This window comes from Phasianus colchicus, chromosome 1, assembly GCF_987193195.1.
Source record: "Phasianus colchicus chromosome 1, bPhaCol1.hap1.1, whole genome shotgun sequence".
NCBI lineage: Eukaryota > Metazoa > Chordata > Aves > Galliformes > Phasianidae > Phasianus > Phasianus colchicus.
Genome location: NC_143436.1, coordinates 152,505,020 through 152,525,435, shown reverse-complemented (window position 1 = coordinate 152,525,435; position 20,416 = coordinate 152,505,020).

Below are 20,416 nucleotides of genomic sequence, written 5' to 3'. Positions count from 1 at the left end.
TGTTAGTCCCATCCCTAATTCTAACCCACAGGCTCTCAACCTGTTCCTGACTGTTTCTCAGAGGGAGCTCCTCACAGCCTATCCACTCTTCGAAAAAGAGGGCAACTCCCCCACCCTTCCTACCTCACCTATCCTTTCTAAAGAGATGATATCCCTCAGTGGTGGTATTCCAGTTATGGGAGTCATCCCACCATGTTTCCGTGATAGCAACAAGGTCATAACTATTCAAGTGCATCACGGTTTCCAACTCATCCTGCTTATTTCCCAGGCTGTGTGAATTGGTATAAAGGCACTTCAGCTGGGCTTTCCATGACACCGCCTTTATAGATGATCTAGGATCCCCTAGAACAGCAGCATCCCCAGCATTCCCCTGCCCTAGCCCATCCCTTTGTACTCCACAGTCTACGCCCATCAAGTTTGGTACGAGCCCTTGAACAACCCGCTCACCCCAGCAGACCTCGTTTTGTCCTCTTCCCCCTTCATACCTAATTTAAAGATCTTTCAATGAGTCCCTCCCGTTCCTTGGTTAAGATCCTCTTACCCCTCAGAGACAGGCTGAGTAAACTGTCCCGTGGTCCAAAAAAAAAAAAAAAACCCAAAATTCCTGTGTTTGCACCAACTTCTAAGCCATTTATTTATAAGATGGGTTTTTTGGATCCTCTCAGTATCCTGCCCTGCCACTGAAGATACCTGAAGAAAACACCACCTGCACACCCACTCCATCAACTATCTGCCCCAGTCCCCTGAAGTTTTTCTTGATAGTCCTGAGGCTTTTCTCAGCAACTTTGTCACTGCCAGCCTGAACTATCAATGAGAGCTAATAATCAGAAGGGCAAATCTGTCCAGAAAGTTTCCTAGAAATGTTCATGACCTGTGCCCCAGGGAGGCAGCACACCTCCCTATGGGTAAGGTCAGGCTGACATATAGAGCCTTCTGTTCCTTTCAGCAGGGAGTTGCCTATGACAACCACCCTTCCATCCTTCCAGGTGGAGGCAATCTTGAGGCATGGGGTTGACCGCTTCACCCAAGGCAACCTGATGGGTGGACCTCCCTCCACACCCTTACTCACCTCTCCTTCGACTTCCAGGGCCTCAAATCTATTGCACAGAGGCATCTGGGGAGCCAGGGCTGGTCGGGATGGGGGATGCCCATTTTGCCAAGCCAGTATCCATTTCCACTCTTCCTCCTTTCTCAAATTGTTGCTATGGGGAGGAGAGGACAGAGGGCTTAGTGCAGCACCATCTGCCTGCCAGTTCCCCTCTCCCACCTGCTGGTTCCCCTCTCCCACCTGTTTGCAAGGCAGCAGGGGATGACATGCTCCATGTGGAGCCTCAGCTGTGTGCCAGGATCTCAGGGCCCTGTGCATTGGCACCACCAATCAATCTCCCTCTCCCTCTCTCACTCCACTGTGGTCCTCAGCCTCTCCACTTCCACCTTCAGGTCGACCAGAAGGCTGAGTAAGTCATTCAGCTGGTCACATATTATACAAGTGCCACCTCCAATTGCCCAGCACTGCAAAGGCCAGGCTCTGGGACTCATGACAGCCAGTGACCTGCATACTAGCATCTTATGTTGGAGCCTCAGTCTAAGTCCCCACACTTGTCTTAGCATCAGCTATCCTTTCACACATGCACAGGACCTCAGTCTAGGTATCCACGTTCTTTTTGGTGTCATCTTTCCTTCTGCATGACCATGGGACTTCTGTCTCGGTCTCCAAATTTTTTGTGGCGTTAGCCTTCCTCTGGGGTGCAACCATTGCCAACCAGCAGGCACACTAACACTACTAGATAGCCTTAATGGGATGTGACTAATCACCCCCACCCTGCTGCCGGTAGTGCTGGCTCTGCCCTTGCACCCTTGCTGGGTCGTTAACAGGAGCCCCCGCACTTATCACTCACTTGACAGTGATAACAACCCTCCTTGCTGTGTGTAGCCCCATGAATGGCTGTCTTGCAGTTTCTCGTTATAACGGCCCAGGTGATTCTCACACCCCGACTCCTCCTCCCGGTCTCCGTTGGGAAGTGACGCGTTGCCACCCTCCTGGAGGCTTTTGCTGTGCGAGGGGGTGGATGAAGAGCCGTTGCCCTGGCAGCGCCCCCGCCACATCCAGCCGTTCTCAGGAGAACTGTCTGGCCGAGAGCTGCCCGGCTGCTTTGTTGTCTTGGGGATCCCTGAATGAGGGAACAGATTGAAACCCCCCTGCACCTTGCGGTCAGTCATTGTGGTTCTGGCTGGAGCAGCTCTGAAGCAGCTAACCCCAGTGATCAATATGTCATCAAATAGGTCATCAATAAAGATATTAAAGAAGATGGGCCCCAGTATCGACCCCTGGGGGACACCATTTGTAACAGGTCGCCAGCTGGACGTAGCTCCATGTGGAGCCTCAGCTGGCTGCCAAGATCCCGGGACCGATAGGGTTTGGCACCACCAATCAATCTTCCTCCCACATTCCTTTATGCTCCTCATCCTCTTCTCCTCCTCCTTTTGGTCAAGCACAAGGCTGAGTAAGTCATCTAGGTGGTTGCATCTTATACAAGTGCTGTCTCCCTCACCTAGCACTACAAAGACTAGACTCTGGCACTCACTACAGCCAGAGATCTGTTAGCTGCTCTCGTGAGAGCTGCTGGTTTGCTCTGTTATCTTGGGGTTCCCTCGACTAAGAAACTGACTGAAATCCCCCTGTACCTCACAATCAGTCACTGCTGTTCTGTCCAGGACAGCTCCAAAGCAGCAAAGCTCAGCGATTTCCATTTCTAATAAACTGTAACACCACATTCTATTTGTACATCATTCTCTATTGTGGTATTTTTAATTTATTTTTCAATAAACTTCTATGTTCCTGATATTTTTCTTCAGAATCTCTTCATTTTTACACATTAGTCAGTCTACCATATCTTTTAAGTCTGAAATATGCGTAGAAGGAAATAACCATCTTATTGAACTAGATAAACAGGGGAAGATGCTGGTAGCTGATTAGTTTCTTTCTGTTAAAAAATAAGGTAATTTTAAGTCTATTTTCTTAGTTCTGATCTGAAGTTTTTAATTTATACTCTACCTACTACTCGTTATTTATAATAAATGAAAATATTTTTGTATGCATAAAATATGCAGATTCTTTTTAAAGACCATTAAGTCAGGAAAATTGCCTCAGAAAGATTTAACTATTTATATCAGTTCAAAACAGAATTATCTTGTCATCATTCTGATTTTCATTAAACTGCAAATGGCACAAAATCTAGATTTAAGCATAACTTGTGTATCAGTGGGATTTGATATTTCCTGAAAGGTTGCCTGACATTTTCTGCTACAAGTTCTTTTTAAAATTGTTCAGGATTATATGTCTTTATTTTTGCTGCTTGTATTTCTTACTGTTTTTATATAAACTATTAAGTTACTTCCATTAAGTTCTTGCTAGATAAAATCTTATAAGAAAAATTTCAAAAATAGATTTCATACATGAAAGCAGGGTGACATGGGTGGAAAGATGCCTTTTTACTATTTCCTTGAGGAATAGTTTTGAACAGTTCAAAATTTGAAACTTGTTATTTTTTTTTTATTTATTTTATTTATTTATTTTTAAGCAGGTTTCTCATATCTTCCTATCAAATAATAGAAGTACACCTTTTTTTTTTTTTTTTTTTTTTTTTCCCCCCCTCCCGTCTCTCTCTAAAACAAAACCCGTATCTTGGGCCTGTCTGATTAATCTTGATCCCAATCTTTCATTCAGTTTTCATTCATTCCCAGTATGGTCTTTGATAGGTTGTTGTTTACACCAATCAGAGATCTCTGAAGATCTCTGAGAGGATTCCTAGGCATAGCCCAGGGGGGCAGGATGCACTGAAGACCATTCTCGTTAGGAAACATGGATGAGATCATGCATTTAGTTGGTTACACTATACTCAGTTTTCTAACATTTTAAAAACTTGCATATCCACTAGTCCATTCAGATCATGTCCCTGGTAGCTCAGACTTACTCTTTATAAATATAGTTTTGATAGATTGTAACACAGACCACACAATTTCTCAATACTTTGAACTGGAAATAATTGAGGCTGTGCAAAGGCTGCTTGGGTACCAGATGGGGCTTAAAGTGCTATCCACAGCCACCTGCTGTGTACTGTTAATGTAGACAGTCTGTATACTCACCCAGAGTGCCAGATTGCAGTGTCTAACACTCTTTTATTTCTCTATTGACATATATGTATTGGCATAGACTGGGCAACTCTCGAGGAGAGCAATGAGACTTCACTGCTGACATTTCTCCTGTAAAAAATAATTCTGATAACATGCTCACAATCTTTTCACACTAACCAAGCTGCAAAGAGTGAGTTGGAAGAAGAAAAGGACAAGCTGAAATGCAAGGAGTCAAGAAGTAAGGATGTGCTGGTCATGTTAAGTTAGCAGTAAAAGGAGTAGAGGAGCAGAAGGAGATCAGAAAAGTGAACTTCAAGAGGAGGTTTTTTTGAACAAATAAGTTGTTCAAACTGTAGGCATATCAAGTGGCACTATCCAGAGGTAATGAACACTTAAATATTCTGATATTAAGCTCCTTATCTATCATAATAGTATTATAATAGTATATATCAAAATAGTATAATAGTATTATCCTTCCTCAATGTGATGTTGCATGTGCAATATATTTGTGAGCCACTCAGATATCATGTTGATATGTATCTCAAAAATGCCTCAGAGAAAGTTAATTGTGAATTCAATGTACAGTTGAAATGGTGTCCAATAAACAACAAAGACATTATTTATGGGATGGTGAACTTAAAATCTAATTGGATATCTAGCTACTTATTTAATATGCATATGCTATTCTTTGTCTATAACGCCAGAAGTGTTTCGACGTTAAAAAAAAAAAAAAAAAAAAAAAAAAAAGCAATAATAATAATAATAAAATAATAATAATTTAAAAAAGAAATTAGATGTTTTCATACTTATAGTCTGCATTATAGCACACATAAAAGATTAAGATGAAATTGAACAGGAAATTCCAATTTAATATTGCTTTTTTTTTTTTTTTTTTTTTTTTTTAATTTCACTTCATATTGTTGTTAGAGTCTGCTTTCAGTTTCTTTTTCCCATCGAGAATATTGTTTCTATACGTATCATCTGTGAGATGTGGTTGCTTACCTGACAATCTGAGGTAGGATATGTCTGACATTAGTTGATCACATTACTGTAGAATACCCACCTCAATAGGGATGAGCCTTTTTAAATTCACCTCGCAAATCTCATGTTTGAGAACTGAAGACAAACTCTTTCTACTTTCAACAGATCTAAGGAGGGAAAGCATAGGTTTATGTAGGATTATGTAGGTTTATACAGTCTGAATAATTATGAGACTGCAGATTTTGCAGTATGAGAAAAAATGACTTGTGTTATCTGGGAAAGAAACATACTTACTTTGGATTTGCTTGCAGTGAGAAAAATGTGTAGTATACAGAGTGCATGCTTGCATAACTCGTTCTTTCTGTATGGATGCATAAGTGTAAAAATCACAGCTCAGTGCAAACAATATAAAGAAACGCAAACTCACTTATGAGTCTCTGAGAGCAAAGTCTGTATTTTTTATGTTCACTCAGCATCAAAATCTAAACAGTCACAGCCTCTGTTGTATTCTAGGGAAAAACTTCATTATTATTGCTATAAAGCTGTTGTCAGTTGATTATGGTCTCAGTTTTTATTGCAGTTCCTGTTCAAATTAAAAAAAGAAATGTTCAGAACTTAAAAAAAATAAAAATAAAAAAAATAAATCAGTTTCATCTGTTTTCCAAACTCAGCTGTGTCACCTCCACGGGACAATGAATTCCACCACTTCAATACTCTAAGATTTCTGCATGAGTTTTGAGGCTTTAAAACTTTCCACTGTCTTTATATTCAATTTACTATTTGGCAAAATGGTGAGGTACCAGTCAAACTTTTATCTGACACTTGTCAAAATAATCTTAAAAGTTCTGGTGCTTCACATTGCAGACAGACAACAAGTTATAATGAAAGAAGCTGGCAATGGTTTCTCAGTATCGATCATGACATAGCACTGTGTAGAAGTGTCAGTGAAAATGATGCGTTAGGGGATTTTCAGCTAGGAAAGTGGGGGAGGGAGTAACAGACTGTTTCTCCATGAAAGAAGTGCTTTGTCCAGCATGCTAAAAATGAGCTACTTGTTGGTGTGCAGAGCTGGCATTGGTCCACAGTCTTCAGACTTCAGATTTTCTTTGCTTTTTTCTTCTCTCATACACTGAACAGTATTTTTAACTAGTGTAAAGATATCTGACTTTTTTTGTGCATCAAAAAGAATAATAAGGAAGATAATATTAAGTGAGAACAGCATTTTGTAACTTATTTACATAGAACAGAAGGAATCTCTTCATCCTATTTGATTAGAGATGCTAAATAAGAATCAGCACACTGATTTTACAGGGTGGTCTTATATTTAAGATTTATCCTCTTAAAATGGCTGTTTTTTTCTTCTTTAGATGTTCAAAATACATACACTACTTTGAAAAAGTATCTGCCTTTGTGCTTTTTTAAAATTCTGTGTTGACTGTTTTTTTTTTTCTTCAGTGTTTCTGAAGCACTTCAAATATCAGTAATTTTCTGAAGTTTTTTTTTTTTTTTTAAGATATTTCTTGAAAAAGAGTTCTCATAAGTCTATTCATGAATACAAACTGAAGAACAGTGTTTTTATCCAAATGAGATGGTGAAGAAAAAAACAAGCAAATAAACAACAAAACAAAGAAAGAAGAGCCCACAATGTTAGTGTCTCAATAAAATAAGAAAATGAAAAATTGTGAGAAGTCAAAATTGACTTTTTAAAATTAAAACATTATAGATATGTTACTGCTACATTCTATTTATCTATTTATTTATTTATATGAAACATCATTCAAAGCTAACATTTCTCTATTAAAATTCTTTGGTTTTGACAGAAAAGTATTTTCTTTGTATCATTATTTTATTTTATCATCACATGCTCCTCCCTTGTGTTTTGTTTGTTGTTGTTGTTGTTGTTGTTTTGCTTTGTTTTTCTTTTTTGTTTTGTTTTGTTTTATTTTTCATTTCCAGAATATTTTTTCAAGTAATATTAAATGTGAATGTGCAAAACACAAATCTTGGAACTTCACCAACCAAGAGTGTGTCTGGTTACTGGTGGATGGCAAGATGGACATGAGCCAACAATGTGCCCTTGCAGCCCAGGGGACCAACCATATCCTGGCTTGCATTGTGGCCAGCAGGATGAGGGAGGTGATCCTCCCCTCTACTCTGCACTGGTGAGATGTTAATTGCATCCAGATGTGGAGTCCTCAGTAGAGGAAAGATATAGACTTTTTAGGAGTGTTCTAGAGGAGGGAGAGGAGGGACACAAAAATGATCTGAGTATGGAATTCCTCCTCTGCATGAACAGTCTGAGAACATGGGGACTGTTCAGCCTGGAGACGAAAAGGGTCCAAGGTGGCCTGATAGCGGCCTTTCAATAACTAAAATGGAGCTAGAAGAGAAAAAGCAAGATTCTTTAGCAGGATCTGCAGTGATAGAAAACATTTCAAGCTCAAAGAGGATAGATTCAAGTTGGTTACAAAGAAAAGGTCTTTTATAGTGAGTGAGGTGAGGCACTGGAACAGCTTGAACAGAGATGTGGTTGATGCCCTGTCCCTGGAGACACCCAAGATGAGACTGGACCAGGCTCTGAGCAGCCTGATCTATTTGTGGATGTCCCTGTTCATTGCGGAGGAGTTAGACTGGATAACTGTTAAAGGTCCCTTGCAACTCCAAGCATTCTATGATTCTATGATTTATAATGGAAAGAGTTTTAGTAAATTGACTTTAATTCTGACATATCTTGGTAAATTTTTGGAGATCCCCACAGAATGGGAAAAAGAAAACAAAACCCAAAAACAAACAAATGATGTTCTGAATTGGCAAAATAAGACTGAAGAGCATATAACCAAAGCCTTGGTTAAACATCATAAAGTAACTCTGGAAATACTTTAAACAGCAATACTTCTCTAAAAATGCAGTTTCCCCAAAGCTGCTTCAGTCACTGAAAATAAACACAACATATTGATGGCTCTATTTCTAATTGTTAATTCTGGCTTCATGCCTTTGTGGTATGAATAACAGGAGGTTTTATAAATAGATTAGTAAATAGTTCTCAGAACAATCTCTATATAATTGAGATTACTAACAACAATTAGATGTGCTTGGAATCTTCTTAAATACACTAAGCAATTAGTTTTATATAACATAATATGTATTGCAATTTTGGGAGTGTAAAACCGTAATTTATACTGAAGACATCTAAAATTAATATTTTCTAATCTGCCCAAGACTTCTAGAAATCAGATTATCGTTTCAGAAAATACCAAATGATATACCATTAAGTATAAAAATGGTACAGAATATAATCTTACTCACTGAAACATGAATTCAAAAAAGTCTCTTTAAGCAAATAATTAATTTTGAATGTCATTACATTGTGACAGACATTGTATAGTTGCACACCCAGAACAAATTTTGTCTATGTTAGTTCAAAAGTTGAAGTATGTATAATTTTATTTGATAATCTCAGGAGTCAGAATATATTGCACTTCAAGTATGATTCTCTAGTAAAATCAAAGAAAATACTTGGTTTAATGTCTTTATATGAATATTAAATAATACCAAAGAAAACTAAACAAACAAACAAAACAAAGCAAACAAACAAACAAACAACAACAATAAGTCCATCCATAATTAAATAACAAACTCCTTTTCCACAATATGATTATCTTAACTCATTAGTTTATTTCTTACTGGTGAATTTGAAGTTAATATACTACCAAAAGAACAACAGGCTTTTTTCTTCCTTTCTTTTCTTTTTTTTTTTTTTTTTTCCTTCAGATTTTTATTCCAAAATATCCATAAAAGGGAAATTAAAGAATTGGAATGGGGCCAAGACCAGCGTAATATTACCAGAGGATTCACATATGTAGCAAGTTAATCTTTACTAAAGCCTTTTTTTTTTTTTTTTTTCCCCAAAATCATAGAAGCCAGAGTTGTATTTATTGCTCTCTTATGTAATTTGTCATGATCCTTATTAGCACCAGGATCGTAAGATTTATAGCATCGTATGACCTTTTTGTGTTGAACTTTCAACAAAGTCACTTTCCAATTTCATTAGAGCTGACAAGTCTCTTCATTGTTTTGTTTTTACATTAAATAAAAATATGTTGAGATCACTCCTTGATAACACATTAAAGTGTTTACAGTTCAAAAATATTAGTTCATTGTTGAGCTGTATAACAAGTAACCTGAAATTGCTGGTTTGACATAGTTATTAACGAAAGGGTTGGTAGCAATATTTAACTACGTATAATAATTGCTATAAAAAATAATAATAAATAATTTCTTTGGAACCAATACCTTTCATTAGCATACCAGTGAACCATAATACAAACATAAAGGACATAGCTAGTTTTCATTGCTCTACTGCTGGCTAAATAAAAATGAAGCAGCATGACATAAACACTGCTCAAACCAAGACTACACATTTTACCTTTTCAAAAGCGCAAACCAAGTGCAAGTGACAAGAGAGTAGACAGAAATAATCTTAAATATATATTTATATTCAAATATGTTAAAAAAGCATTTTGTTGAATTTTTTATAGTTAAAATTAATTTGCTGATTTTTCAGAAGGCTGATTTGAAGCTATTTTTTTTTTTTTTTTTCTGTTTTCTATTTGGCTTACCAAAATTTAGGGAGTTAATATGATTCTAAGAATCTGTATACTTGTTCATTTCACAGTAATATTTTTGAAAACGATTAAAATATTAAAACATATTAATATTTTTCAAGAAGCACTGTCTGTATTAAAAATAGTACAGTTCAGATTGAAAGCCCAAACACACAGTGGGCGAAACCTAACCTAACTCCTGATAATACATTCCCTTTGCATCAATTCTGGTAAGCAATGGTTCCGAGTACAGATGTATATTATAGAGTTAACTAAGTATTAGTTTGTACTGGTTTGTTTTCATCAGCAATACATGATAGATAATCCAAAAGAATATGTAATTACCAAGAAGGCTGCAGTGTTACATTTGGCTGTTAGTGTGCACTACGTATTATCAGATCATTTAATGAATAAATGCTGCAGTTCTTGTAAGTTCTTTTGGCATAACATCTCATTATGTTATTGCTGTCAAAACTATGGGAAAAAAAAAAAAAACAAACCAATAATTGGGACACTACTTATTTAATTAATTAATTAGCTATTTACTCATTTAATTCTGAGTAATTAAAAAAAAAAAAAATTCTTTGGTGTGCTGGAATGCTACACCTCAGAGATGAGAACTACTTAATCCAAACCGAAACCAATCAAAATAAAACAAAATACAGAAGAACCCTCCCCCTCTGCCCCCTCCCCCCCCCCCAAAAAAAAACACAGAAAAGCAAAATAACAACAACCACAGCAACAATTGCTATTTAAAAACATATTTTAATTGTTTTCCACTGTAATTACTGAGCTAGAACTGTATGTAGTTTAACTATTTGCTGAAAACCATCTAGGTCTAAGGGGTTGTGAACTTTCCTACTTTTGTACTTCTCTAAATGTATCAGAAAAGTCCTGACTTATTAAGGAGGTGGAAGCAGTGTTTCTAAACCATCAGCAATTTACAAGATAATTAAACATCTAGGTGGTTACGAATAAAAGAGAAGTCTGCAGAGCATAGAGATTATGGTATGCGTATTTTCTTTGTTTATGCTTAAATTGTTATAGTAATCCTTCAGCAAACAGCAGCAAGAGCTAAACTAGGAAAAAAACAGCTATTAATTTGTGATTTAAAGTTTTATTTTTCTGAGAAAAGAGATACTCAGTTGGTCAGAAGAAAAAAATAGAAAGGAGAAATTAAAATAATAATTATTACTATTGAATATTATATTGAATCAAAGACTACATGAAATTAGAAAAAAAAATGAAAAGTCATTTATAAGATGAATTATAAAATTGCCTGTTTTCAGCACACCTGCATTTTCCTACATCCAAAGGGAGTGGGTGTCTGGAGAAATAGAAGAGCCATCACATTTTTTCAGGGAACACTTTCCAAGGTTCTTAAAAAATCTCTGTGGTTTCTCATTGACCAGTTATAACAGATAGTATGAATTCTTGAATAAACTCTGTGAGCTAACATTTGTCATAACAGTGGTAGTCTCCAAGAGCAAAAAAGAAAAAATGGAAGAAGTCATCATACCAGATAGACAATGGGATGTTTCTGTTGTTATTATCAATAATTTGAACTAAGTATGCTGCACTATCAAATTTATATTTTACACAGCAATAGGATTTTTCTATATTCATAAGAAAAATCTAGAACATGTCCATTTTTCAATCAGAATGGAAAAAAAAAAAATACTAGTAATGAATTTTAAAAAACAAAAGAAAACAAAAAAACTTCTTTCTTTTTTTTTTTTTTTTTTTTTTTTCACTTGGTGATACCTGAAGTGTCCAGGCTGATTCCCGAGTAAAATGGTGGGTATACTTGCATAATTACTCATCTGTTATCTACTTAAAACTGATAAAGAAAGGAAATGGCTGCAAAGTCAGCAACCTAAAAAATGGTCCAAGAGTAGCTGCCTTGTGAAATTCAGCTTTAAGAGTGCAGTCTCCTGATAGCACATTCATTGACATGATTATTAACTTGTATATTTAAAAGTTACAGATTATATTTAGGATTCAAGACTAGATTGGATGGGATTCTGGGCAACCTTACTGAATGGCTGGCAAATCTGCCTTCATCAGGGGGGTTGGATCTCGAACTCTAAGATCCTTTCCAACCTAAGCCATTCTATGAATCTTTGCTTCTGCTGAGTATCCTTGTAACTTAAAAATTAGTTAGATTACCTTTAATTGCTAGTTAAGACAGACCATTCACTGCATTGACAATGAAAACCCCAATTGAATTAATTACAATTTTATCACGATGACAAATTTTACTGATGTAATCTGATCAAAATATCATATTTGATTTCAACTCTGCTATCCAAATCTTTAAGTAACCATTGTATTTTTTACGTCTGTAACACAGAAAAATGGAAAAAGCACATTTGGAGACAAGAGAGGATATAAGTAATATAAACAGAAATACCTTATTTGAGACAAATCTATTTTTTTTTTTTTTCCTCTATCACCATTCAATAAATCTTGTGTTATTTACACAACATTTGCATTAGTTCAGTACCTCAGTACTCAAGCTCTCATTTACTTTACTCGTTCTGTTCTCTTTCCCTCTGCACTGCAACTTTTGGGTAGTTTTGACTAAGGGATCAAAATTTAGTAGTCAGATTTATAGTAGTCCTCAATAGGAAGGAACTCTCTTAAAAACTTGGACATTTAAATTAGGATGGTAATCAAAAGCTACCAAGTGCTTTTTGAAATGCTGCATCACTTGTTCTAGACCTTAACTTCTTGGGCTGAAATTGTTGTGTTTCAAAATTGTGTACAATTCACCTATATTTGCTTTCTTTCTGCTTGGATGCAGCAGATGAAGTGTTGAAAGTGCGGCATTGAACTTAATATTTAATATTCATGCTGTGAACAAAAAGGCATATTACATCAGAACAAAGACTTCTCCGAATTCTGTAACTTGTAATACCCAATAAATTACTTTCTAGTTAGACTGCAAGGATTGACTGTATATAATATTTTACATAGAAAAAGAATAGAATAATTCCAAATACATGTATAAAAATATTTTAAGATATACATAATTATACACATACATTTTTAAAATCTTTAAAATTAAACAGCCAAGGTTTTAATAATTAAATCTTTCACAAACAAGTAATTCAGTATGGGCCACGTAAAGAAAAAAAATGCATATTCAGATACATGTTTCAAAGTTGTAATTTACATAGGTCATACAAGTAATCTTGCCTGTAACATTGTTGAAATTCAAAGACAGAAAGCAATATTATAGTCAGGGAAGAAAATCATAGTTTAATGAAATATGGCAACATATGATGTGTGGGCGTGTCTATAAAGCTGACTAAGAGATACAGAGTAGAAAAAAAGTAAGTTATCCTCTATAAATCAGAAAAAAAAAAAAAAAACATAGTCTAATCTTTTCTCAGTGAATGATTTATTGGCTTAAAAGTATTCAAATTATGTATTAGTAGACTTGTTTCTTATACCTTTCTGCAGCTTCTGAAATCATGGAGACCACATTTTTCTAGTTTTCTGCTTTAGTTTAGATGATTCACCATATTATTTTTCAAAGCAGTTTCCTACTTTAGCTTCTGTCAAAGAATTTCAAAAGCCTTGAATCTCTAAGCAGACACATCAAGATATGCAAAAATTGTAAAATTCTATTATATTCTACTATAATGGATTGACTATTATCCCTTACCCAATTTTCTGGGCAGTAAAAACCTCCTAGATTAAAAAAAAAAAAAAAATATTCCATGTTTTTGAATTAGACCATAAGAAAAAAAAAAGAATAGTAAAAAAAAAAATAAATCTTTCCTGATAAGGAAGCTTGTGTGTGATCCGGTTAACAAAAATAAAAATAAAATAAAATAAAATAAAATAAAATAAAATAAAATAAAATAAAATAAAATAAAATAAAATAAAATAAAATAAAATAAAATCACCTCTATCCTCCTGGAAGAAGTCCACAGCTCAGACTTAGTAATAAGAATGCAATTGTCATCATTTTACAATAAAAAGTGAATACTTAGCTTCATATTTTAAGGTACAAGCTCTGCCTCAGGACAATCTATACTTACTGTTCTAATACTGCCATTCTTGGAGCCTGAGGAAAAGAAATCCTTCATTTTTTCTTTCATTACATCTGAAGATTTTGAATCCAATGAAAATGCAAAGGCCTCTTCATTTGGAGTTTTATGATGAAAGTAAATTTCAAAACTGAACAGAAGAAATTATTGGCACAGATATGAATTAAGTAGCATAGGTAATTTATTACACTGAGATTTCTTTGGAGCAATCTATTGTATTTATTTGTTTTTGACTTTCATACAAAAATGCAATTTCTTGTTTAGCAACTCATCTCAATAATTTTTAGAATTTATATGTTCCACTGCGATAATCTGGAATTTTAAAACTGTATAAAAGCTTTCCCTTATATCAAAGAGATCCAATATCCTTCATGCTTTTAATATTCTTTCTTTTCAATAATTTTAATTCTTCCACAGTTATTCTTCTCTTGTCATAGAAGGATGCTACTGAAGATATCCTAAAATTACTTCTGGTCACCTGTGAGTATAGAAAATAAAATAGTCCAAATAAAAGACATAAGTTTCAAATACAAGAAGGGAAAAAAAAAATCAATCTTAGAAAAGATTATTTTAAATCATCTTCTGGCAAAATTTATTTTATCTAACTTTTTATATCTAGATCTTAAATGTTCTTCTTGCTCAGATAAATCCCATCATTATTGCTATTATCTCTTTAATTCATGTGATGTAAAATAATACTGAATTGACTCAATTTTCCTGCAGTCCTCCTCTCCTGGTAACATTACAATCAAGTTTCCCACTTCCAGTGAAAGTCCATATCCTAAGCAGAGCATACATGTGGCATCAAACAAACATTTTATTGTGAACTCGTTCTTTTGGACAAGTGGATCATATAGAAAAAGATTACTGATTATGCATAGTTTAAACACACATTATTATTCTACACAAAGCTGCAAACACAGAACACACGTAGATGGTCAGAAAAGAGATTTATTTTAAATGTATTTAAATCTCACATTCTGTATTTTTTATAGTGTTTTTTAATATCTTTGTTTGCTTAAAAAAAAAAATCAATCTTTGCCTGTTTCTTCCTCATTTTGTTGTTACTGTTGTTGTTTGTTTGTTTTACTGGTCTTATTTTGTGCTAGCACGTATTTTTCTCTACCTGGCTAAATTATTCTTTGCATGAGTTTCTTCTTTTTCATTGTTTCATTTTCTTTTTCTGTTATTTGTTCAGTCTTAATAGTTTGATACTTCTACTTTTACTACTTTGATACCAAAAATTCATTATTCTGAATGCCATTATTTAGGTCACGTAGACAGGATAAATCCATTATTTTCACTATTGTAGAGGTTATTGCCTTATATTACTTTTTATCCAGAACAATAACATCCTTTCAAAAAGATGAATAAATGGAATTAAGGATAGTATTGTAATGAAGTTTTAAGTAGATCCAACACTTCGGACTTAAGTAATAATTCTTTCAATCTGAGTTGCATTCTTTTGCTTATTTTTTTCTTATGATCTTGTTTTCCTTTTCAACTATATCTATAAACTAGAGTAATGGTTTCAATATTTTTTTCTGCAATAAGTTCTAAATGTGTTTTTGGGACTGGTGTGCTGCATGACTGTTTTATCTAATACATATAATTTTTTTCTCCTGTCTCTAAACTTTATTTTTCTATATTAGACTGCAGCATTTATTAGTACAGTTTCTTCAAGTTCCTGGACTCCAAACACTGCTGTTGTCCTGGTTCTCTGGTTCTTACTCTTCTTCCTGTAATATATATATTTTTTTTAACTTTTTTTTTCTAATTCTCCAGACTTTTGCATTTATCTTTCCAAAACTAGATGATCTGTCTATGTAAATGAGTGAATCTGAATGTTTATTATTTGAAAAAATAAGAATGATTTTCTGAATAACAGTTCGGAGTCTCTGATAAAAATAATGTTGTCAAATAAACTTGGAAAAACAGAAACATAAAAAAAAACGACGACGATAATCTAAATCTTTCTTGGCAAACAAAATATACATAACTTGCGTATTAAAAATAAATGCACATGCATGTTAAAATGCATGCAGTTAAAAAAAATAAAAGCATTATGGAATAAATTAGTAAAAGGTTATATTAATTAATAATTTTTCCAGGTTGCAAATACTCTTTTGCAAAATACTTCATGCTTTCCTGGGCAAAAGCTTTTTTTTTTTTTTTTTTTAGTTGCATCACTTTTTAACATTCCACTAACCAGAAATACTGATGTTTCAATGTTTTCTTATTTGTGGTGGAGAGAGTCATACAACGGAGGAAAAGAAGAAAGAAAAATAATATCTAACCTACTTAATTAAATTTTAGTTTTTTTAACATTTAGAAATGATTCTGAGAATCAGAGTTTCTGATATTAAGAAAGTCATTATGTGCATATGTACATGAGTTGATATGTGATTAGTTTCTCCTTTGTTGCCACAAAGTCCCTTCGTAAACCATAAATAAATACATTTCTTCCACCTAGCTCTGCATACTAAGTCAGTCATGCATTCCAGAGAACTTTTTTTCAGTTGATGTTCATTTCAGTACCTGTTTTTCCTACTCTGCTCCAAAGTTTAACATAGCAAAAACAGAAAAGGGTTAGCAAATGATGGTATGAACTTTGTCTTAAATCCAAATAGTTCAGGAACAAGGAGATGTAGGAGTAAGGTGAAAGGAATAAGACATGAAGTCAGTCTGTTAAAAGAGGTGAAAGATCCTATTGTATGTAGAGCAAGTGAATTCTACATTTTTTGCAGGGTTTAAAAACAACAAAAAACAACTATACTCTGACAGCGAAAAGATGCTGTTCAATTTTATGTTTATTTATTAAAGGAAAATAATAATTAGGAGTAATAAAAAGATTTTGCATTGAAACAGTAACTTCCTCTTCCCTATCTGCTACTTAAGGGCTTTTTCGTTGAATTGTTCCAGCAAGTAAACTTTCACATTAAAATTCTAACCTTCTTATTAGGTTTGCATAGCTGTAAAAACATTTGCCAATTTACTTCCTCTAACAGCCTGGAGCTCTCTAGCACTATCCAGAAATTACCTGATTTCTTTTTATTATTCTCAGCCTCTCTAAAACAGCAATGCTGTGTCAGCCAAGATATTTTTAACATCTTTTCCTTCATCTTCAATTGTATCCTCAACAGTGTTGTCATTCAGTTCTCTTGCTTAACTTCTCCACTCATTTCCATAACAAACTTTTTTTTATTCCCCCCCCCTCCCTTCCAGTCCCCCTTCCTTCCTCCCTCCCCGCTCCCCCTAAAAAGCTAGTCATTTTTCAGGCTCACCTTTTCATTTCAGGCTGCTTCTGAAGTATATCAGAAATATTCAGGAGTTTGCCAGTTTGTGCCGATTACTTTGTGGATTTGGGGGTTGGGGATTTTTTATCACCTTTTGTACCATTGGTGTTTAACCATATCTAATATTACTCAACTTTGCTTTGTTTTCATCGGTGTTAATATCCTGTAAATATGGTATGTGTCCATGGGACATTTAATATTAAAGAAAAAAATAAGCCAAGCATTATACAATATATGATCAGAGTTACAAACCTTTTTATCAGAAAATGTATGACAAACGTGTTTTGAGTGAGATCCTGAAAAGATACATTTTCTTTACATATGTAGCAAGCCTCTAGATGAGAATATAACCACCCTAATTTAGTAATCACAGATTGTGGTATAATACAGTGACTTCTCTTCCTAAGAAAAGTTACTAATGTTAAATCAGGAAATAAAATGTGTGTTTAAGTAAATCAATTAATTAATTAATTAAAAAGGTGAAAAGTGTAGGGGAAGATAAGTTCATCAGGAAGTATTTCCAAAAGTGCAAATTTTGGCAGGTTTTGTCAATGTGTATGAGGATCAAAAGCAAACAAAAAACCCCCACGATCATGTTGCCGGGTACACAGATTGGCCAACTAAGTTTGATTCTGCTGACAGGAAGTTCAATTACATTTTATACATCCCATGTAAGATTCATGTAAAATATGTAAATAACTTTATTTCAAATTCTGTTCTATAATACTGGCATAGCATTTAATGATTACCAATATACTGTGGATGTTTTATCCATTTCGCATTGTGGGAAATTGTGTCTGTACATTAATGTGTGACAAAGAAAGATGTGTAAAGAACAGTTTTTTAATTTACTTTGTAAAAAAAAAATATATATATATATGACTTCATCCTTGTTGTACTAACATTTATCTACATCTTGAGTTGCTAGAACAATAGACTGCAGCTGCAAAAGGACCTGATTTAATGTTAACTGCAAATGCATTTTTAATTCCCTATCTTCCTCCCAGTGAGCTGCTGTAGCGCTTAAGATCTTAGAGAATCATGGAGAGTCAGACAAAGCTCTGCAGCTCCTTGACTTCCACTCAGTGATTTTGAGATAAGGATTTCTGCTTGATATCTACCTAAAGTTGCAAAGAAAAGGAAGAGAATAGAAAAGGAATCACTTTCTATATATTCTATACTAACAAAAATGTATAGTTTAATTTCTATTACAATAATTTGTACTCAGTACAATAATATAGCTAAGTATATTTAGGGCAGCTCTATTGAATGATCTTATGTAGTTTAATATATTGGTCCACAGTTAATCAATTGTTTGAAGAGAACAATTAGTCCATATAATCAGACTGTTTTCTATCATTTCGTTAAAAAAATAAAAAAAATATATAAAAAGCATTGCAAGTCTGAATAAGACATCTTTATTCTTGTGTTTAAAAATAATTTGCCTACGCAAATCACAGAACATTATCCCTTGTATTAGTCTCTTTTACGTAATATAATTAATATAATATAAAATAATATAATATAATATATGATATGATATGATATGATATGATATGATATGATGATATGATATGATATATGACATATAATGTATAATATTATATGATATATATTTATATAATATATATCATATATAAATATTGCGTAATATTACGCAAGTTATTGACTGAGAAAAGTTACTCATTTATGGAAAAAAAATGCATTGATATGCTGGCAACAGATTTAAATATTTCTATTGTTTTGACAGAAAAATAAATTTCTGGTGAAGTAATGACATATATGTGATCAGTGGATATTTTAAAAAAGAATAAGTTAGTGATCTCTTCCTTATATTTACAGTTTAACTGAAATCAGTTTTCACTGATTATTTTGAAACGAACTATTATTTTGAAATGAACTATTTTCCATTCAAACAACTTCCTATACTTTTATCTCATAACTTTACCAATTAAGCAAAGATATTTAAATTCCATATTCAAGCAGTCCCATGATCTTAAGCATTCAGTACTGTTTTCTTAAGCATGCCTATTATATATATAAAGAACAAACTCAAATACTGATTGCTGGAAAGTGCTCAGTGCAGTGTTTTGCACTTTACTCATTTTGCATTCAAAATTAGAATGCAGAAGAGTATGTTTCTATTTTAGGAATTTAATTTTGTTGAGGTTTGTCCCTTCAGCACACAAGACCTTCCTTGAATGATGGATCTTTACAGGGTAGGTACTATCAAATCTGGCCATGGCTGAACACACTTCAGTAATATATTTCCTGTGTTATTTGTACTAATGTAATGAGCTACATCACAGCTGAAATGCAAGATGTATAATCTGTCTCCTTATCAGCAGAAAGCATATCTGTATTGGAAAAGTAAGCCTTTTCTAAAGATAAATACATGTTTGTAAATCAGAGATTGGAACCGAGTACAGAGTATGGAAATTACAAATATATAATAAAAATAGTATCTGGAGTGCCTTTGTTGAATTTCAATTATTCAGAATAAACAAGCATTGCAATTTAATTTCTGTGAGTTAAAATTTCTAAAAAAATAATACTGTTTTAATCTTTTAATTTATTGCTTAAAAAAGCAGAGAGATGTTTGTACTAAATTGTTCATTATTATATCAATTCTGTATTACAACATCAAACTGTAAATAGAACAGTGATCTGATCTCAGGAAGATATCTATGAAGATTAATAATCTGCATTCCATCGATCTTTTATAAAGCTGAATGATTAAATTTTAAATTTAGCCAGTGAATTTTCTTTGTCACATTTACCTTCAGAAGAGTAGCACAATTATCAGAAAACAAAGCCTAGGTACATATACTATCTCAAATTATGCAGACATTTATTATTTAGAAAATACACACTCTATTTATTGAAAGGATACTGTGTTTTTTTACAAGTTAGTGTCTATAGATAGGAAAATGTGGGGGTACAACAACTTGGAGACTCTTAAGTCCTGCTGTTCTTGTGTGGATATTGTCAAATGATAAAAAATCCCAGAGGTACTCAAGAAAATGAAGTCCTCTTTATGTCCAGCCAGCTTTCTAAAACCAGTGTTCAACCCAGCAGCAGGTGTATCAAAGCACATCAGCTGTATTTTGGGAACAACTTAAGGAAGAAAACTGTAGGAATACCTTAAAATTAATGATAGGAATTAATAGCAACTGAATATTTTGCAAGGAAACTCGGAAACAGTTATTCACATCCTAATGATAATTAATTATGTAATGGAAGATTGATAAAGATGCTTGAAAGAATCAGGCATCTGAAATGAATTTTTGAATATTATTTTTGTACATTGGATGCAAAACAGAGCACCCGTGGTATTCTA